The sequence below is a fragment of the Nomascus leucogenys genome, chromosome 6 (genome assembly GCF_006542625.1).
Source record: "Nomascus leucogenys isolate Asia chromosome 6, Asia_NLE_v1, whole genome shotgun sequence".
Classification (NCBI taxonomy): Eukaryota; Metazoa; Chordata; class Mammalia; order Primates; family Hylobatidae; genus Nomascus; species Nomascus leucogenys.
The window spans coordinates 62850226-62873068 of NC_044386.1; the positions used below are offsets into that span (position 1 = coordinate 62850226).

At 42.3% G+C, this 22843-nt stretch overlaps 1 protein-coding gene across 1 annotated transcript in view; it reads left to right on the top strand.

Annotated features, from left to right (window-relative positions):
• The window catches only part of RASGRP1 (RAS guanyl releasing protein 1), a 76410-nt gene that overhangs the window by 14965 nt on the left and 38602 nt on the right, over window positions 1–22843 (top strand). The gene's annotated exons all lie outside the window — the stretch shown is intronic.

Here is a 22843-nt window from a genome sequence, read left to right on the forward strand (position 1 = left end):
TCCCGAGCAGCTGAGTATGCACCACCAGAGCCAGCTAATTTTTCTATTTTTAGTAGAGATGGGGTTTCACCATGTTGCCCAGGCTGGCCTTGAACTCCTGAGCTCAAGAGATCCACCTGCCTCGCCCTCTCAAAGGGCTGGGATTACAGGCATGAGCCACTGTGCCCAGCCTAGTAACTTTCTAAGGGAATATTAAGAAGTTAGCAACTGGGTGAGATACATAGCAGAAACAAAGATTTGGTACATCTGTGATTCTTCAGCAGCACAGAAGGGATGGTGGGCAGTGGTGTGAAGGAAGCCATGTTGTCTACTTTGTTTTTTTTTCCCCCAAAGAGTAGTCAAGGGCCCTGGAGAGATTGCTAAGGTTCTTACTAGAGGCTTCAAGCAGAAGATGCTGCCTAGGATGGAGATGTACTTACAAGGACACCAGTGATTCATTGAAATGCACAAAGGGAGTAGAGACTAGAGGGGGAAGAGGGAAGCAGAGGGGAAGAGAGAAGCAGAGAAGAAGAGGGAAGCAGGGATTGCCGGTTTTGTAACAAAGAATGGAGTCACCAGAAAAGTAAGGCAGTTGGGGATGAAGCCATCCAAGAACTTATCAAAGGTATGTCTTTGCCAGAAAGTGAGGATTTCTAGTTGGAGGAGCAAATGGGGCTATGTCTGTCTCCTCTTCATTGATCTATCTGAATCATGGTATAGGACTTGGTTTTGTAATCTTGTGAACAGCCTCATTTTAAGGGGGAACCCACAATATTCAGGAAGCCAAGAAATGTCCATGTTAATCATCTAAGAGTCTATCTTGCTGGAATATAGTTATAGACTATAGAACATCCTTAAATCTGATGAGCAATTAATCATTGGTTAATTTTGGATTCACTTATTAAATGCCAAATGCATAGGGGATTTTTCACACTCTCTGCCCTTCCTCCTTCCCAGTCATGAGCACCACAATTGGATTCCATATTTACTTCATCCAAACCTACCTTGGTGGGTTCACCATTTACCTCCAGTCCTGGGGAGTTCAGGCCAGACTGTGAGTTACTGCCATTTCTGAGGGGCTGCTTCCCAGATGAGAGCCATAGGACCCTCGCCTCTGGCCACTGGACTCAGTCTTCATTTATTGCCAAGGATAAGCACTGGGCCTCAGGAATGGATGCTGGGGTCTACATGACTGTTTGGCCTTACTTTAATCCCTAAAGGAAAAGCTCCCTACATTTATTGCGTCTGTGGTCCCCCCACCCTCTCTGTCCCCAGTGCTTAAGTGTCTCATTACCTTGTCAGCAACTACCAGTGTCTACCTGAGATGGACTAAGCTTCATTTAACTGAGAAAGTGCACCCTTAAAATTGCAAGGAGAAATGATGGAGGAGGACCCTCTGGATTAAAAGAGACTTAAAAGACATTTCAACCAGTCATAGTATGTGAACCTTTTTCCTAAAAATTATGTGTGTGTACACATACACACTCATAGGAGTATAGATGGATCCAAATCTGCTGTATGCTGATCGTTGTTGCAGCTGGCTGAGTGCATGGAGGTCCCTTACGTTGTTTTGCTCACTATGGTATATATGCTTATAATTTTCCATAATCTTTTTTGGAGACAGAGTCTTGCTGTGTCACCCAGGATGGAGTACAGTGGTGCCATCTTGGCTCACTGCAGTCTCTGCCTCCCCAGCTCAAGTGATCCTTTCACCTCAGCCTTCTGAGTAGCTGGGTCTATAAGCATGTGCCACCATGTCTGGCTAATTTGTGTGTGTACGTGTATTTTTTTGTAGAGACAGGGTCTCACCATGTTGCTCAGGCTGGCCCCAAACTCCTGGGCTCAAATGATCTGCTCACCTCAGCCTTCCAAAGTATTGGGATTACAGGCATGAGCCACTGCACCCGACCTCTAATAATATATTAAAATTAAAAGTGTCCTCAAACCTAGGAAAAATAGATGATTTAGGATTACAAAACATTTAAACGGATTTTAGGAAATCTCTCTCAATTTTCTTAGGTCGCAAAATAGAGTGGCTGTGCCTGTTTTAAAGAAGGGAGAGGAAAATAAAGAATGAAAATGGTTACTTTGGTTACACATCATGAAAATAATTCACTCTTGTCATGTACTTGACATCTCATGTCACAGCCCATTCCCCAGTCAGCACTGAGATGCTCAATTCCTGGGTATCCAAAAAGACCAAAAAAAAAAAAAAAAAAACCTGGAAACTTGTAATCTTTAATGCTACTGTCAGAGGTGGGAGTTGGAGTTGAGTAAGTAAGAGAATGTGATACTCTCCTCCACACCCCATCTCTCTCTCTCTCTCACACACACACACACTCACACACACTCACACACACACAGAGTTTTGAGCAGGGAAATGCTGTGACTGTGGCACAACTGATTTCAGCAAGCGGTGCAGATTATGGAGGCCACATCGCATGGCAGTCTTTGGAATCTAAAGCTGAGTCTGCCATTTAACACATGTGGGGATTGTTTGCCCATTTTTAAAATGGAGAATAATGGTAAAAAAATTTTAAAGGCGGTTTTACTTTCGGTGAAAATTTAACAAGGTTGTCTTAGTTTGAGTTTTCCCAGGAGCAGATCCTGAGACAAGAATTTTTAAGTACAAATAGTTTACTTTGGAAGGTGGTCCTAGGAAAAAGTGGTAGGGGAGTAGGGAAGGCAGCTCTTTGAGGGTGCATTACCGAGTTACAACTCTGGGAGTCAGAGTAGGAGGCTCTTTTCAGACCTATCTTATCCAAGGGAAAGGAGCTGGAGCATTGATGTACCAAGTCCCATCGGTCATTGGTTGAGGGCTGCTTTTAAGAGGGTGTTAAGTTTCCAGCACATTTGGCCTGCTCTGCACACAGGTGGGGGTGTGAAGGGCTTACAGAAACCTCTCAGACTGGTGGAAGTTGAGTTGGCATGCATTACAATGGTAAGGTCTGAGAGTATGTGTGTGGGAACTTACAGGCTCTGCTACAAAGTCAAAAAGTAAATGTTAGATGGGCAAATATAGGCTACATGAAAATCCAGATAAACAGTTTCAAAGTTAGTTTATAGTCATACTCAAAGTGTATACACATAGATATGAGTATTGAAGGATGTCCTTCTGTAGGTGAACCTTTTATGAGTGGCTGTGGACATTTTCATCAGATTTAAACACAATCTATGTTTTTGGTTAGACACACTGTGGGAAATAGTATAATTAGTCAGAATTCAGGATATGAATAACATAGCACAAAGAACTTAGACAAACAGGACTTCAATAAAAAGAAATGTGAAGTCTTGCACTGAAGTTTAAAAATGGTGCTTCCTATATGTTCTGGATGGGGGGAAACTGTATTAATTGTAGTTCTTATGAACAATACCAAGAGATTTTAGTAGATTATAAATTCAACATGAGTCAGTAGTGTCATGTGTCTTCCCCAAAATATTAACTTCCCAAAGGTTAAAATAATTAGAGATTGCATCAACAGAAATAGCCTTTCCATGTTAAGGGAGTAATGCCTCCATTCTATTCTGAGGTCCAGTGCTAATGCTGACACATAGTAACTTTATTCCCTTAGCAAGTGTCTTAATGTTTCTGAGACTCAGTTTCTATCAACCTGAAAGTTAGTAGATACTTCCCCTGGATTGTTGTGAAGTAAGCATCTTACTAGAAAGCTAGAATTTATGGCCCAGCACGGTGGCTCACGCCTGTAATCCCAGCACTTTGGGAGGCCGAGGTGGCAGGCGAATCATGAGGTCAAGAGATCGAGACCATCCTGGCCAAGATGGTGAAACTCCGTCTCTACTAAAAATACAAAAATTAGCTGGGTGTCGTGGTGCACACCTGTAGTCCCAGCTGCAACAGAATACTCTGGAGGCTGAGGCAAGAGAATTGCTTGAACCCAGGAGGCGGAGGTTGCAGTGAGCCAAGATTGTGCCACTGCACTCCAGTCTGGCGACAGAGTGGGACTCCGTCTCAAAAAAAAAAAAAAAAAAAGGAAGAATTTATGTAAAATGTTATTAAAATTCCAATCTGCAGTACATACTCAAAAACAGTAGCAATCGTTATTAGTATAGACTTGTTAAGTGTTAGTGTATGGCTTTTTCAGGTTAATAATGCAGCTTGCCAGAGGATCCAAAATCACGTCATGGAGATACAAAGTGGTTATAATAGCTGTGCCAAAAAAATTACCAGGATGGTGTCATAATAGACACCAGCAGCTGTGAGACTAGAAGAGAGTGTTATAATTTAAATTTTTACATGAATTTGAGCTATATTAATGCAGTGTTTAGTAAGGAAGACCTGAATAGTCTCTCATTTTTCAAAATATTAGGACAATGATGGAAATCCAACCAGAACTATCTTTGGGAATTTATTAGAAAGAATATGGAGTATTTCATATATCTAAAACACAGGAAGAGTTCAGGATGCCTGCAGGCCTTAGGAGTGCCTGAAATTAGGGACTATAATACTTTTAGGAGTCTTGCATATGTTCTGTGTATGTATGTGTCTCTTCTCTGTCTGACTTGCTTCTCTCTGCTTGTCAGTTCATCATTTTCTTTCACTGAAGATTTGTTTTCTACATGGCACTAACAGCTGTAAATCATGCATCTCTTACCATTAGAGATTTAATATTTTTTTTCCTCAAGTTCAGTAAAAAAAAAAAAAAAAAACTGTCAGGGAAGAACTTTGGTTCAGACTTGGCCAGGTGGCTACTGCTTGAATGAATTAACTGTGGCCACAGGGTTGGAGTCATTTAATAGTCCAGCATTTCTCTCTAAAACCACATGACGGAATCTGGGGAAGGAGCGTTTCCTAAAGGAAGGCTATTGTGCTGGGCATACAAAGCAGTATCTGCCATGACCAAGATCTGACCAAACACTAGGGTGCAGCATGCTATTAGATTTAAGTTTAGTTTCTGGATTTTAAGATGGGAATGGAAAGGCTAGAGAGAGTGCAGAGGAGATAAATAGTTAAGAAATTATACAGAAATAACATCTGTGAGGATATAAGATGGCAGAACCTGAAACGAAGACAAATAAGTGGGCTTTCCCCTTTGTTTTCTTAATAATGTAAACATGTATGTCTCAATAGTAATAACCATAGAAGAGCTAGTATGAGTTATTTACCTCCAGTGGGACGTATAAAGGGTAAACAAATTTAAATCTACCAAAGAACTGGGACTTCCCATAAAAAAAGTTAAACATCAAAAGGAGAACTTTCATATCTGACCATAGCGGAATACTGGATATTAGAATTATTTTCCTGCTACAAACAGCTATAAAACTGGACAAAATATCTGAAGCAACTATTTTTGGGTCTCGGAAAACAACACAGACATGTGATTGTGGATAAAATAAAAAGATGTGAGGTTAACTCAAAACTCCTCTTGGCTTTCTGCCTGAGAGCACTTTACAAATCATGGTACAGGAAACTGGAGCCCAGTGAGCAGCATCTTGCCTTGCAGAGTATCTTAGTTCATTTTCTGCTGCTGCAACAGAATACCAGACTGGGTAATTTATAAAGAGATTTATTTGGCTCACGATTCTGGAGGCTGGGAAGTGCAAAATGAAGGGACCACATCTTGTTATGTCATAACGTGGCAGAAGGCATCACGTGGAGAGAGAGCTTGCAAGACAGAGACAAAGGTGGCCAAACTCCCAAGATAACTAACCCTCTCCCAAGATATGGAGTTAATCCATTCGTGAGGGTGAACCCCTCATGACCCAGTCACCTCTTAAAGGCCTCACCTCCTAATACTGTTACAATGACAATATTAAATTTCAACAAATTTTGGAGGGACATTCAAACCACAGCACAGAGACAACAGTTTGTGTTCAGGGATTCAGGGATGGCTGGCATTTGTGGAGTAGCATACAAGAGAGAAGGTATTTCCAAAGACTAAACTATGCATGGATATGATGAGACTCTATGACCCCTAATAGTTCCTGGGGGTCTTTGAGTTAAAGGAGGTCTCATGGTCTGGGAAATAATGCAGTTCCAACCAGCCAAAATGGAGAGACATAATACTTTGGGCATTCAGGTGGGATGTGAAAAAGACTGCAATGTAGGAGTTGGGCTACTTTAGCCCTAGAATATGAGCTAATCTTGACTTACCCTAATGAAGCCTAAATCTGAGCTTCAACAGCATTAATTTAAGGTCCCATGAATTAAATACCACTATAAAGGAACATATTAATAATTCAAATTATCAATATTGCACTTACAGTGCCCAGCATGTAATAAAAATTATAAGACAGAAAAAGCAGCAGGAAAATGTGACTCATAACCAGAAGAAAAAGATCAATAGAAATGAACTCAGAGATGACACAAATGCTGGAATTAGTAGATAGAGAATTTAAAGCAGCTATTATAAATAAATATGTTGGAGGATTTAAAGTAAGATGAATAGATGTAAGTAAAGTAAGTAAAGTTAGATGACCTTGGCAGATAAATTGCAACAAATAAAAGGAACCAAATGGAATTCTAGAACTGAAAAATAAAATATACCAAAAAGAAAAATTAACTGGATGGGCTTAATACTATAGTGGATGCAAGAAAAAAAGAAAGAAGGAAGGAAAGAAGGAAGGAAGGAAGGAAAGAAAAAGAAGGGAAAGAAAGAAAGGAAAGAAAGAAAGAAAAAGAGATCAGTAAAGTCAATGATAGGTCAATATCTCAGAGAGAAAAGGCTGAAAAAAAAAAAAGACTGGAGTTTCAGATGATGTAACCAGAGTTTAAATGGAAATGAAAGGACCTGGAATAACCAGAATCTTGAAGAAGAACGAAGTGGAAAATTTACACTACCTGTTTTCAAGACTTAATATAAAGCTATAGTAATCAAGTCCATGTGATATACATATAAGGATAGACAAATATATCAGTGGTGCAGAATAGCACGTTCTGGAAGAAATCTACATATATGGTCAGTTGATCCTCAACAAAGGCACCAGAGCAGGTTAATGAAGAAAGGAGTGTCCTTTCAACAAATGGTGATGGAACAAATGACAGTCATGAAAAAAATGAACTGTGACCTGTCTCTCACACCATACACAAAAAATGAGATGAATCAAATTACATAACTGTAAATAATGTTAACCTGAATGTAAAATTAAACCGATAAGGCTTCAAGAAGGAAATTTAGGACAATGTTTTTGCAAACTTAGGGTATTTTTTAGACAGGACACAAAGGACTAACCATAAATAATATATTTAACAAATTGGACTTTATAAAAATCAAAAACTTCTCATCAAAAGATACCATTAAAGAAATGAATTGAAGAAAAATACTTGGGGAATATATATATATATCTCTGACAAGAACTTCATTTTATGCTAATATACAAAGGGAAATTCCCTGTGGCCCAGATGAATTGCCATTATTGGGACCCTCTGGCTCACACCAGATTGATTTCTGATCACACTTTTGAAATTAGAATTAACCAAGCCCCACCAAGGAGTCTGTAATACAGACAGGCACCAAATCAGCTGTGTTAAGTACTTCCCTTGCATGTTGCCCTGAGAACAGGCGAAAGACTTCACTGCTGATTTCTGAAATTGGAAGGGGTCTTCATGGGGTCATCTAGGATAGCTTGTAGATCTGCTGGGCAAGGATGAACTCAGTGGTCTAAATCAATCTAATCAAACTTGATCTGATCCCTTGGGAGCTTTTTAAGAATGCAAATTCTGTGCTCCATCCCTGGATCTCTTGATGGAGTAGGTATTAGGTAAGGCCTTGGAATCTATTTTGAGTTCCGTTGGTGGCTTTTTGTTTGTTGTTTTGTTTAGGCCAGTCAATAAAGCAGTGGGAGTGGAGAAGAAACCTGTAACTGGTTGTGATCAATTAGTTGTAAACACCACTTCAGGCAGACCAGTTTTTGTTCTGCTTTTGCTGTTATTTTTTAGTTTAGTGTGTCGTTTGAGACAGGGCCCTGCCTCTGTGTCACCCAAGCTGGACTGCAGTGACAGTATCAGCTTATTGCAGACTTGAAGTCCTGGGGTCAAGTGACCCTCCCATCTCGGCCTCCCAGAGTGCTGGGATTACAGGCACTTAATGGGTGAGCTGCCACCCCAGGCCCAGCCTTAATTTTGTTGGTAAGCTACTCAGGAGGTCTTGAAAAGTCTCACCTGCATCTTAGTCTATCAGAATCCGACCCTTCCTTCAAGGTGCATCTCAAATGCTACCTACCATCTTTATGAAGGTTTAGCCATTTCTTCCAGTCAAATCTGACTTTCCCCTTCCTCTGAACTGCCCGTGTTTACCTCCCTCTAGGCCCTGACTGTACCCTGTACAGTATTGCCTGTAGCTTCTTCAGGCTGGGACAGGGTGCTTATTATATCTGCAATCCCACAGTACCTATCACAGTGCTCTTTGAGCAAAGAACTCTGGTCTTGTGATGAGAAAAGCCAAGCCTAGAATGCCAACTCTGCCACTTGATGGTATTATTATCCATGGGTTAGTGATTTATCCAGGGGTGACATTCAAAATATTTATGTGTATGTGTATATATATATATATGTGTATATATATATATATATGAATGAATGAATGACAGGGTCTTGCCCTGTTGCCCAGGCTGGAGTGCAGTGGCACAATCACGGCTCACTGCAGCCTCGACTTCCCTGGCTCAAATGATCCTCTTACCTCAGCCTCCCAGATAGCTGGGACCATAGTCATGAACCACCATGCCAGCTAATATCTTTTTATTCTTAGTAGAGATAAGGTCCTGCTGTGTTGCCCAGGCTGGTCTCAAACTCCTGAGCTCAGGCCATCCTCCCGCCCCAGCCTCCCAAAGTGCTGTGATTATAGGTCACCACACCTGGCCTCCAAAATATTTAACCAGCATGGCACATGTCCCATCAATCAGACGCCCGCTGGACAGGCTGGGGATTAGCCCTGTCTTTATGCTTTTCTCGTCGGTAAAGTGGATACAGTCCCTACCCACCTCACAAGGTTGTTGTGATGGTCAAATGAGGTAATGCATGTGAAAGTACTATGTAAAGTACAAAGTGCTATGCAAATGTAAATCAGGGTTGCCTGGTGGTATTTCTAGTGCCCGTGTGTGGGGTTGGTTGCCCAGCCCTCAGCATTGTCTTATGGTCTGCTCTGCTCTGCTCAGAGCAGTCTCCCAGGAGCAAACCAAGGAGTTGTTGAGTAATTGAGCAGGACACTGCAAATCTGAGAAATCCTGGAATCAACCTGTTAGGTCCTAAGGAAACTCAGAATATCAGCTCCTTCAAGGATGGCCCCTTTTTAGGCCTGAAAAATATCAGTGTTTCAGTACATGTATTTTGGAAAAGCTAAATAAACAAAAACCTAACAAGGCTTTTTGAATTTTAACCTAAGTTTTCCTCATTTGAGGACACCTTGTTCTATTGCACAATGACCTTAAAATTCAGAATCCTTAAAGATATCTGGGCATCTCAGACTCATCTGATTGTCACCATATGGCAAGGAGCAGCTCTGCCTCGATCTGTAAATGGAGTTAAATGCCAGAGACATTAACATAGATTAAAGGAACAGTCTAAATCTTAGTCCCTGCCTTGTCTTTATAGTTTCTTGCCTCCTCTTTTTACCCTTTTACTTCCTTAAAAACTGTCTTAATTTCCTCACCATCTCCTTCCCGCATGCCCTCAGGTCTCCAGATCCTGGGGATACAAATCCTTAGCTACTTCTCTCTTCCAAATCCATTTCACTCTTTCCTCATATTCAGTGCCCAGTTACTGTTTTGCGTTTATCGGTAGTTGCCAGTCAGTCAATGTTTGTTCTTATATGCTTTGATTTAAATGAAGGAAATGGCCCTAGTGTAGTGTGTACAGCAGAGAACTAGAGACTGTAGGGAACGGACAGAAAATAGACACAACCCTTTTACTTACTCTCGAAGGATTCCCATTTAAAAGGCAATGCAGGGATGGGCACAGTGATTCATGCCTATAATCCCAGAACTTTGGGTGGCCGAGGTGGGAGGATCGCATGAGCCCAGGAGTTCAAGACCAGCCTGGGCAACACAGCAGGACCTCATCTCTACAAAATATAATAATAATAAAAAAGAATTAGCCGGGCATGGTGATGTGTGCCTATAGTCCCAGATACTTAGGAGGCTGAGGTGGGAAGGTTACTTGAGCCCAGGAAGTCAAGTGTGCAGTGAGCCATGATTATACCACTGTACTCCAGCCTGGGCAACAGAGTGAGACCTTATCTCAAAAAATAAAAAAAAATAAAAACAAAAGGCAATGCAGGACTATGGTAGATATTAATAACTTTAAAACATAATGATAAAATAACCAGGGTGATAATTTGTAGCCCCTTCTTGCTACTTCCTAGCTGTGGGACATTGACTGGATATTTTTACCTCTCTTGACTCTGTTTCTTCATGTGTGAAACAGAGAAAACATCTATCATGCAGAATTGTAGTAAATATTGAGAGCATATCTGTAACATGGCCTAGTTCACTCCTGGCACATGGTAGATGGCTCAGTATATGGTGGCATTTATTATATTCTCATTTAACATGCAGGCCAGCTCTGGAAACCCTCAATACCCAGGTAGAGGATGTGCTTTTTATCTTTACAACTGTCAGGGTAAAAGGCAGTGGTATCTGGTGGAAAGGGCAGGGTTTACCTCAGAGGACTAGAACTCGAGTCACAGCACTGTCACTCATAAGATGGGTGACTTTAGGCAAGTCATACCACCTTACTCTCTGTTTCCTCACCTATAAAATAATGCAAATAATACCCATCTCTCAGAGTTGTGAGGCTCAGATGAGGCAACGTGTGAGGAGAGAGTGGTCATTTATAAAATGCTAATAAATAGAGGTTATTAGTACTTCAGCACCAGGGTAAGGGTTTCATGTGCCTACGTGACAACTGTCAGGCAGCCTAACTATTTGGGACCCACGAGTTAACCAAACATCTGTGGTGTGAACTCAATTCAGAACCTTGTTCTCCTCAGAAGATATTAACACTTTTATCTTATCTTGAGTGCCATCTCTGGATTATCTCTCTGCTGGGACGGGTGGGCGTAGGACATTATCAAGCTCTCATTCTGCAAAGAGCAAATTGAGGCTCAGAAACAATCAGGGCCATCCCAGAGCCAGGCAGCCTGGGTTTGAATCTCAGGTCTACTACTTACTAGCTGTGTAAACTTGGACAAATTACCTTACTTCCTTGCCTCAGTTTCTTCATCTTTCAGATGGCACCTGTCTCACAGGGTTAATATATGTAAAGGCTCTCTTGAAACAGTGTCTGGTACACAGGAAGTGCTCCAAGTATGTTAGCAAAAAGAGAAGCTGGGGGTGGCTAAACCTTGAATGTAGTTCATTTCTTCTGGTTAGATGCTGCATTTCTTCCAACAATCTCAAATATTTCTCCTGGTCTCCCCCATCTTCCAATAAGTAACAACATTGTGAGTTTCAGTGTTGTATTTTGGCTATTTCTGTAGGATAGTGATACCACACATCAATTCATGACTTAGGATGTTCTGAAGCACATTCTTTTTTGTTTTATTTTGTTTATTGAGACAGAGTCTTGCTCTATCCCCCAGGCTAGAGTGCAGTGGTGCAATCTTGGCTCACTGCAACCTCTGCCTCCCAGGTTCAAGCTATTCTCATGCCTCAGCCTCCTGAGTAGCTGGGATTACAAGCACCCACCACCACACCCAGCTAATTTTTGTATTTTTAGTAGAGACAGGGTTTTGCCACGTTGGCCAGGCTGGTCTCGAACTCCTGACCTCGGGTAGTCTGCCTGCCTCAGCCTCCCAAAGTGCTGGGATTACAGGCATGAGCCACTGTGCCCGGCCCCTTGAAGCATATTCCTATTCAGCTCTTGACTACTGAATAGAGACCAGTTTCTTTCCTTCGGATAGTAAGAGATTCCTCACTCACCGGTACAGTTCTCACTTTCAGAGTGGCTCTCCAGGTCCTCCTGTACACCTCTCTAGCACCTCTGTAAACTCTAAGATTGTCTTGAGGGTTCAGGGGTTGGGGGAGTGTGCTTAAAACCTAGGATTGAAAAGAAGCTTGGAAGGCTACTAATACAGTTTGGGTGTTGTTCCTGCCCAAATCCCATGTTGAAATGTAATGTTGGAGGTGGGGCCTGGTGGGAGATGCCTGGATCATGGGGGTAGGTTTCTCATGAATGGTTTAGTACCGTCCTCTTGGTACTGTCCCCATGATAGTGAGTTCTCATGAGATCTGTGTCCCTTTGGGAAGCTAGGACAGGGCCCTACTGCTCCTTCTTCCCTTGTCTGGCTCATTCCTATAGTGCTGCATGGGAATGGTCAATGTCTATGAGCCATGGGGTTGCGTGCATGGCAGCTCATCAAAGAATCTAACTGTAGCATAACTACCCAGCCAGATGTGTGGCTCTTCCTCCCTCTCCCTCTTGCTCCTCCTTTCACCATGTGATGTACGTGCTTTTTCACCCTCTACCATGATTGTAAGCTTCCTGAGGGCTTCCCAGAAGTAAATGCTGCTGTGTTTCCTATTCAGCCTGCAGAACCTTGAACCAATTAAATTTCTTTTCTTTATAAATTATATCTTCTTCATAGCAATGCAAGAATGGACTAACACAGCCACCAACTAACTGCCAAGGAGGACCCCGTGCTTGAGGGAAACCAAGTCCAGTCTCGCTGGCACAGTGATGAACTACAGTGGACAGCCACTCCTTGAGTAGTGGTTATAGTTAAGGGACAAAAAAATCATGGTCCCAGTCTGGAATAGCCAAGGATGAACCAGAACAAAGAAGAAAAACAAAATAGTGCTTAAATCTAGCAAGAGAAATAAGAATAATTCATCACTGTTATAGTGCTTCACAGTTTTCTAAGCATTTTTATGTATTTAATCAAACATAATCTAATCCTAACCACAACCAAAGAAAGGGTGAGGAAACTTTCAGAATAATTTCTATCTGATTTCAAAAGACTGTTCAGTTACTTTTTGCCCTACATGGTGATGTGATGTTTTTTTGTACGAGACTGTTCAATGCAGAGAATTATAGGCAATTAAAGGACAGTTTCTATGGTGAAAAGCATATTTTACAATAAGACTATAGTCAGTGGATTTCTATTTTATGTCAGCATACACTGTTTGCCACAGTTCCATCATGCACTGGAATGAGGTTATCTATTATCTAGGCTTGTGGGTCTGATGGGACCAAGTCACTCATTGAGAAAAATTGTCTGAGGAAGGCTGAGGTCATGGCTAACCAGTAATTCTCAGATGGGCCTTATATTATTTTATTGTGTAAGTATTTGGGAAGTTCTCTAAGTTGCTTCTTCATGCCTATTGGGTATGTCTGAATTTATGCAAAAAAGGCCAAGAATTTAACAGATAAGAATGACGTGATAGAAATATGCTCCAGTGAGCAAGGTAAGAGCCTGACCCAGATTTTCTTCCCAGTTTGTTTATTTCTTTTTGTTTGGGTCCACTGGCCCTTTGCCAGCCCTCCTCCCAGCAAGCTGCTGGCAGCTCTCTGTGTCCCTCTGGGAAGCTAGGACAGGGCCCCACTGCTCCTTCTTCCCTTGCCTGGCTCATTCCTATAGTGCTGCATGGGAATGGTCAATGTCTATGAGCCATGGGGTTGCGTGCATGGCAGCTCATCAAAGAATCTAACTGTAGCATAACTACCCAGCCAGATAATTCAATTGTTCCTAGAGAGTTTGATGGGACCCAGAAGAAGTAGCCACTGGTTATATTCAGTTGGCACTGACTTCAACAAATGCTCTTAGAGTTTGAAGTCATAGCGTTGTCCCAGAGTCAGCTCACTGGGTCTGCCCGGGACTTGCAGTACCTCTCCCTGCCCTTGTGTTTATTTCCTAGCCCCAGTCCCCAAACCCCACCCACAGACTTGTGTCCAATTTCCAGGACTGAAGAGGACCAACTTCCCTCCTGACTTCTCAGACTGATGATTCTTCAGACATGACAAGTCCAGATCGAGATTGCAATCCCCAAGGAAGGCCAGCTGTCTTGCTCAGCAGAGACAATACAGCTAAAAGCTCTTTCTCACTTTAGGCAATTCATGCACTTGGTTAGACATTTATAGACTTCAATTGCTCATCCAAAAAATCTAGGTCATTCTTTACATAGAGCTTCACACTTTGGAAGGAAAGCCATGCCCAGGGAGGAGCATTTCTGTTGATGTCTGGTTTGGCTGAGGCAGTAGAGAGTGCTTCTGCTGTGGGAAGAGGGAGAGATGGGCCAGCGCAGGCACTGTGGGCTCTTAGGGGACCTGGCATTTTCACCCCCTGGCCACTGGCTCACAGAGTCTCTGAGTAAATGGTGCCAATAATAGCTGCCTTGTGTTGATGTCATGAAAAGTGGTTGGTTTAAGGGTTAGGCTCTTTAAGGACATTTTTTAAGTATGTACCATAATTCCAGTCAGAATGGCTGGGTGGGTCTGTTGGGGGTGTAGGGCTTCCTGGGGAGGAAGAAAGAGTAGAGGTGCGGGTGAGAGGTTTAACCATGTAACATGGATGGCCAAAATGGTAGAGCTCTTCCCAGTATGTTCCTACCTACCTCCTAAGCCCTGAGGAGAAGGACATGCCAAAGAAAGAGCCTTGGGCTGGGAGTGAGAGGGCCTTCTTGTGGAGGTGCCTCTACTCACCATGGCTGAGGCATGTTGCCTCAGTTTTCTCATTTTTAAATTTGAGCCCATGGTCCTGCTGCTGCATTGAGCTGCTGTACAATGCAAATGTTCAACACAGGTGAAGCTGTTTGTTGAACCTAAGTGCCACAAAAATGTAACATTATCATTATCAGGTATTCTCACCCAGAGAGAATGGTGTTTTTCTTCAGCCACTCACTTGCTTCAGGGATGGTTTGTGTGGGCATGTGCCCATTTTGTACAGGTCTGTTCATGTGTACCTAGATGCTGTGCAACTTGAAAGGCCTGCTCCTCCTTCCCGTGTACTACCCTGGCCCCAGCAGGACAGTGAATATCAATAGAATAGAGGGAGGAAGCACGGGTTCTTTTCCTTCAAGTCTTTTCCACATTGGCTTCTCTGCAACAGGAGTTGAGGGAGGCTTAGTTAGAACAAATCACCTTTTTCTGGGGGTGGGTTAACCAGACTTTTCCCTCTTCTGTGTCTGTGGCCTTGGTTGTGGCACCAGCTGTCATCACTGCCCCAGCAGTTGGGTGGGAAAGAAGAGATGAGCCTGGCCAGCCCCTCTCCTGCTTTGGTAAGACTCCACTTAAAGGCCTGTTGTAAAAGTTTGAAATTGCAGGTCAGGGTTAATTTAAAGCTTGTGTATTGTCCATGTTATGGTGTCCCCCAGCCATTACAAGTAAATAATTAAAAGCCAATTGTAACCAAGATATTCAGAGCTCCATAAATTCCTGGACACTGTAATATGACAAGAAATAGACATTAGTCTAACTATATGGCAGGCTGTCCTACGTGGGCCAGGGTATGACATACCAGCTTATCCCAGAAAGAAGAACAGGACAAGCTTTACAAGGAACTGAGCTTTCCTTCTCCCAAATTCTCACCTTATATTAACATTTTTGTTCTTGGTTTAGAGCACCAACCACTTCGAGAAACTGCTGTTGCAATGTGGATTTCTCTGAGAGGATTCACCCTTGAAGTCCTTGTCTCCTGCAGAGGAATTTGTTGATCTGGATTAACTGTCCAGTCATTGGGCAAGGCCCAGAGGGCATGAGATTAGGAGTGAGATAAGGAGTGGAATGGGTTCAGGAACACCTGGGGAGCAAGGAGACCAGACAGGAAGGAATACAAAAGGAAGCCCAGCAAGCACCACCCCTCTTGAGGAGGCTTGCAGCTGCTGGGGGTGCATGCTGGAGGTGGCCTACACCTGTCCTGAGAGCTGACTGAAAGCATCTCTTCCTAGGTGCATGTTCAGTGATTTCATGTTGGTAGCTTGAAACTGGCCATAGTGGAAGTATTTACACCATGCAAATACGTGAACACTACAAACCAGGGTTCCTCTCACTTCTCTCCCAGGAGAGCTTTTCATTAAACTCTTACAAGCATCCTGCTGGTGGCAACCATAATGGATTCTCACTTTCCCTACAAAGCGGGACTCAATCCTTAGCAGATCACTTGCTTTCTCCTGATTGTTCTCCTCCCCTGAGTCTTGAGGGGCTGGGGACTAACAGAGACCAAAGTGGCCTTGGTGATATGTATGAAGTGGCTCAGGTCGTAGAAGGTATACAAGTTCAGAGTTTGTATCACCACATTGTTTCTTCCCATGCACTTCCTGCCTAAGTTGATGCTGTCAGCTCTAAAAAACTAAACAAACAACGACCAGAAAACAAACTACTGAGCTTATTTTCAGCTTGCCAGTTTTTATACAGTCTTCAAACAGGATTTAATGAATGTAATAGTCTTGCTGACAAGTAGGTTTTATTTCTTTGGAATATTTATCACATAGTTATTCATTTAGAATTCTGTGTGTATACCTACTAGGTTCAACCTAGACCCAGCCTAACCATGTTTCTGGAGATACTGACCTCCGTTATCAACCTCACCCTTACCACAGGCTCTGCTCTCACCTTGCCCCTAGGTTTTCTGATCCTAGCTTTCCCATTACCACCCTCTGGCCTCTGGTTGTGGCACACCTGTGATTTCATGTTAGGCCCTCAATGCTGACAGCTTGCCTATCCTTCATATACTGATCTGTCTCTGGCACACTCAAAATCCCTTCACACATCAAGAGATTTCCTTGGAAACCAAAACAAAGGAGAAGAAGTGACTGTTCTGGAGTTGCTGCCTGGTGCTGGACATTTGTTTTCATGTTTCATGTTCATCTTGCAGCGAGGCGTTTCCATCTCATCCCGCAGACAAGCCTTCACTGTAGGAAAGCTGGCCCCCACCTCTTATCAGCAAGGAGCAGGGTCTGCATCACCACCCTTTGCCAGTTTTCTCTCACGAGACTCTGATCATCAGGGAGCAGGTCTTCTCTCTCAGAGGCAAGCAGCTTATTTCAGGCAATGACAGCAGTTTTCATATAGTTCTTCAGATCTCCTTTAGTACCCAGGACAGTGCTTTCCATAGGGTAGATTCATTATCAATGTTGGTTAGTGGTGTCAAAAATTATTTCTACTTGAAGTAGAATGAACAGTTGCTATATAGAATAGTTAGGAAGCCATATCCTCTCATTGGAGGGGTCCAAGTAGAGGCCAGACAACCACTTACCTGTGATGGTTTTAGTAGGGAATAATGCATTTGGATAGAAAGAAGAGGTAGAAGATGGCTAGCCTTTTCCACCCTGATTGTGATCTCATAAACTATGGGATGCCAGCACTGAGTCTAACGGTGGAAAATAGGCTGTTGGCCCAGAGACAGATGACTCTCCAGAATCCACTTAGTTTTTCTGTTTTCTTGAGCAAGTGGTCTGCAGGTTGGGTGAGTCTTTAATTAATATGCTTCTCTAGCAGCGTATATTACTCCCCTAGTCAAATGGCAGAGTATGTAAGATCAACATTGTGTACCCCACTGAGGCTTCAACCCTTTAAAGAAGTCTTTTCCTATAAGTGTAAGGAGAAGCAGATGGTAATGAAAAAATATGCACATTTTATTATGCATTGCACATTTTACTTATTAGAATTTTTAGTATGACACCCTGCATTTTAAAAAGCCTAAAGATGAAAACAAAATGGAATTATTCTTTGAAATATTTAAATCAGCTTGCAGCAATTATCTCAAAATATGAAAATAAAATCTAGCAGCCTGGAAGGTAGATCTTCCTTGACCACCCACTTTGAAAATCTTGTCTTTCAAAGGGAGCCTCTTCCTCTCAAAAAGGAAGAAGAGCATGCTGTACAGAATGAGGGCAGGAAGGGACGTATCCCTGATGAGGTTGTATAGAGGCTGGAGCTTATGTGTGGGAGAGCTGGTGGTGGGAATGAGGGCAAGTGACTACACTGAACCATTCTCTCATTGAAAAGTAGAACCAGAACTGGAGAGGAGTTACCTTGGAGTTCTGGACTGGGTGTAGAGAGAGAGTGTTTCTGTCTGCTCTTTCCCTAAGCACATCTCTGCCTCCCTTTGCTGAGTGAGTCATCCTCTGCCAGCCTTACCATTTGCCAGCACTCACTCCCACAGAGACCATGTGAGGATTAACAAGCCGTACTTTGGGAACGTCACTGAAACTCTGTGGAAGAAGCGGTCCAAGGTAAAAGTGAAGTGTGAATATGATTGTGAATCTTAAGCACAGAACCCTGAGTTCTTAAAGGCAATTTTTAAGATTAGTATCAATCAACCAAAGTTCACAAGAGTTTTTCAGAAATCACCAGAGTACAAAAGCTATTTCACGAAATGTGCAGCGGCTGTGACCTTAGTGAGATTTCTTAGACTTGTAGCCGTAAGGACTGGAAGAGTTCGTAAAGCTCAGCTCCCACTTTATTCTTGAATTCCTTATCCTGACAAATGGTGATTCAGCATGCAGCCAGGTATAGTGGAAAGAGAAGGGGCTCTGGAATCAGACAGACCTTGGGCCAGGTCCCAGCTCCTCCACCCATTGTCCCTTTGACCTAGAACAAATTACCTAATCTCTCTATGCTTTGATTTCCTCAGCTGTGAGTTGTGAACAATGCTTGTTGTTGAGAGTTAGAACATGGTTAAAGTGTTTAGCACAGCTCCTGGTAGGGCTTCAATAAATGATAGCTGCGCTATGCTAATTACAATAATGCTTATTAAGTGTTGCTCTTCAGGCTCTTTTTAAATATCTCTCTGATGGCAATGCTTCCATCATTAGACAGTGCTAATGGTTAGAATTTTCTGCCACATGTTGTGCCCAATCCTATTTCCCATAATTTCTGTCCATCTACTCTGGTGCTGCCTTTTGTGGCTCCATAGAACAAGGCTAAACCAACTCCCACAAAGAACACTTCAGATATTTGAAGACAACTTTAATCTCTTCCCCAAGTTTTCTTCATGGTAAACCCTTTAGTTCCTGGAATCTTTCCATAGGTGACTTAGTTTTGATCTCACCCAGGACATGTCTAAGTCCCTTTTCCTCATAGATGAGCATCCATGGGAAGATGCTAGCCAGCCATAAAGGAAAGTTGAGATGGCAAGTTTTACATGCTATCCATACTGAATAAGCTGGCCTTTGTCCATGGTTCATGTGAACATTCTAATGCATACCCTACAAGTATATTTCAGTTTCTTCTTTTCACTGTAGTTTCACCACACTGTTCAGGAATATGAACACTGCTACCTGTGAGGAAGGGTACATTGTAAAGACTGTATTGTCAAATGCTGCATTGAAAAGCCACCTCTTGTAACTGTGGTAGGTTTGATTGCATTATTGCCTCCTGACTTTTTACCTTCTCTATGTCAGTGATATGTTCCGTGTGACTTTGCAGTTCCTGCCCTTTGACTTTATATTCAGTAGTGTGACCTGCTTTGGCCAACAGAATGAGTCAGAAGAAACAGCATGCCAGCTCCAAACCTAGGCTTCAGAGGCCCTGGGTATTTCCAGTTACTCTTCAGTGTTCTGCCATCATCATGAGATAACCTACCCCCACTAGCCTACTGGCCCAAGGAAGCAGGGAGGCATGTAGGCTAGGGCCCCCAGCAACACCCAGCCTGCACTAGCTGATTCTGACCAACTCACAGAAACTTGAGCAAAAGTAAGTGATTACTGCTTTAAGGCACTGCGTTTTGGGGTGGTTGGTTACGCAGAATTTTTGTGGCAAGATAATAATTATTATGGAAATTATGTGGGGCCAGAAAACATAAAGCAATACTAACCCTACCTGGACAGAGTACAAGTTTAGAAGAATTAATGAAAGATTTACAAAACTATAACCAAGCTAGATGAACACTTTATAAAAATGATTTACCAAATTGTAACTTTGAATTTCTTTTGCAAACTGAACAGGAAGAAGATAAATGTGTATATTATATTTCACGAATGAAATAGGTAATGATGAAAGCAAACTCAATTTCTAAATATATGTGAAAAGTTAACGTGTTTCCTATTTGATATAGTTCACTCATTTACTCAAGAAATGTTGAATGAGTCATGTTTCAGTACCATTCTAGGCCCTGGAAATATAGTTGTGGAAAAAATGGACAAGGCCCAGGTCTCATGAAGCTTGTATTCTACTGGAGATTTAGAAAATAAAAAATTAAATAAATAAAGCAGATAACTTCAGATAATGGTAAGTGCTATGAAAAAACTCAGGCAGGGTAAGGAATACCTTAGGTAGTTTAGAAAAGACTTCTCTGAGGATGTGACATTGAAACTAAGACCTGGCCGGGCGCGGTGGCTCAAGCCTGTAATCCCAGCACTTTGGGAGGCCGAGGCGGGCGGATCACGAGGTCAGGAGATCGAGACCATCCTGGCTAACACAGTGAAACCCCGTCTCTACTAAAAATACAAAAAATTAGCCGGGTGTGTTGGTGGGCGCCTGTAGTCCCAGCTACTCGGGAGGCTGAGCCAGGAGAATGGCGTGAACCCGGGAGGCGGAGCTTGCAGTGAGCCGAGATCGCGCCACTGCACTCCAGCCTGGGGCACAGAGCAAGACTCCGTCTCAAAAAAAAAAAAAGAAACTAAGACCAAAATGACATCAATAATTCAAGGGAAGAAAGACTACATTGAAGAAAATAGCAAATCCAAAGGCCCTGAGGTAGGAATAAGCTGGGAGTGTTCAAGGTATAATTAGAGGTGTGGAGAGGAGTAATGTGGTATGAAATGAAGTGGATGATATTTAAAGAGGCCAGGACATGTAGTGCTCTTTTGGCCACAGTAAGGAGTCCGTTTTATTCCAAGTGGAATGGAATCCACTGAAGTATACTAAGTGCATGACTTGGTTTATAGGTTTTAGGATTTCATCCTGACTTCTATATAGGGAATAGATTGTAGGTGGACAAGAGTGGAAGCAAGGAGGTCGATTAAGTCATTGCAACATGGTGGCTACAACTAGGGCGAGGCCAAGGATGGAGAGAAATGAACAGGTTTGAGATATATATTGGAGGTAGAATCAAGACTTCCTAATGGATTGGATGTGAAGGAACATGAGAAATAAAGGATAATGCCTAGGTTTTTAGTTGGGGTAACTGAGAGAATGGTTGGTGGTGCCATTTCTGGAGATGAGGACGATGCGAGGAACAATGAACTCGGGGGAGGGAGAGGTCAGGAGTTTTGTTTGAATGAGTTAAGTTTGAACTTAGACGTTGAATTGGATTTGCCAGGTAGGCTGCTGGACATACTAATTGGGTAGTGAAGGCTGAAGATACCAGTTGGGCAGTCATCAGCATATAGATGGTATTTTAGCCAAGGGACTAAATGAGTTCATCTAGAAAAAAGAAGTGAAAGTGTTTTATTTTTTATTTAAAATTTAAGAAGTTTTAAATTTTAAAAACTATCAAAAAATAAATAAAAGAAAAAGCGGGAGGACTCAACCACAGAGCATGCTGACATTTAAAAGCTCAGCAGAAAAAGAGGAGACAGAAGAAGAGCCTGAGAGAGAGGCTGAGAGAGTGTGATGTTATGGAAGCCAAGAGAAGAAAGCATTCCAGGAAAGAGAGTCATCAACTTGGGTTGTGTTGGGTTGAATGCTACTAAGTCATAAAGTAAGATAAGGACCAAGGAGTAACTATTGGATTTGGCAGTGTGGAGCTGATTGGTAACTTTGGAAATAAAAGATTTAGTGGAATAATGGACACAGAAGTCAAATGGAATGATTGAAAAATGAATGGGAGAAAAGAAACTGATAACAGTGAGGTTTTGCTAAAAATAGGAATGGAGAAATAAGTAGCTAGAGAGGATGAGAGTTTAAGGTTCTGTTTTGTTTTATTTGGTTATGAATTGGAGATGCAGAAGCAAATTTCAATGACAGTGGAAATAAACCCACAGAGAGAAAAGTTGATATTGTGGGAGAGAAAATGGAGAAATGCAGGATCAACGTCCTTGAGAAAGGGGGAGACCCAGAGCACAGTGAAGTGTTGGCCTTCCATGCTAACAGAAGAGGGCAGGGGGTAAGGGCAACAGAGTACCAGTGAAATGGTGGATTTGGGGATGGGAAGATGAAAGACACTGTCAGTTTACATATACATATATATAAATTTTAATATATACACTTTAATTATTGAGATGGGCTCAGACTCTGTCACCCAGACAGAGTGCAGTGGTGTTATCATAGCTCACTGCAGCCTCAAACTCCTGCCCTCAAGCGATCCTCCCACCTTGACCTCCCAAAGCACTGGGATTACAAGCGTGAGCCACTGTGCCCAGCCACTTATATTTTCTCAATGAGATATGACTTTAGGTCATTTGAGGAGCCAAGACTTCTGAATCCTGAGCCCAAAAGCACTGTGTCCTTCATTTACCATTTGGTACATTTGAAGCAGAATGAACATGATAACCCCTTTAATATAATTTTAAAGAGCAATACAGATGACAAAACAATTCATGTATATTCTTTCATTTGATACTCTTGCCTTGAATAATTGAAGTTCCCAGTCTGGAAGAGAATTCAGTTCGTATAAATGAAGATACCGTAATGAAGGGACTATTTACAGAGATGAGAGTGGAATTAAGAGATGTATCCAGAAACTATCAACAGTCAGGAGTCATTACCACCCTTGGGGCCAGGGGGTCAAAGGAGATTAATAGTATTAGATCCAACGAGAGCTGGTGCTATGAAGGGAGGACCAACCAGCGTGATCATTTGTTGAAGAGATATGTAGTCACTGTCAGGGGAGTGGTGTCAGTGCAGAGAGAGAATGAAAAACAAATATCCTGACTTCCCTCCACTCCCATCTCTTGCTGGTGCTTCCCAATGGCTAAACCCAACTGGAAGCCAGCTGGCAAGTGAGTGGGCTATTTTTCATGGTGAAAGAATTGATCTGGCAGAGAATAACCAGCACAGCTCCTAACACTTCATGCCATAAATGTTGAAAAG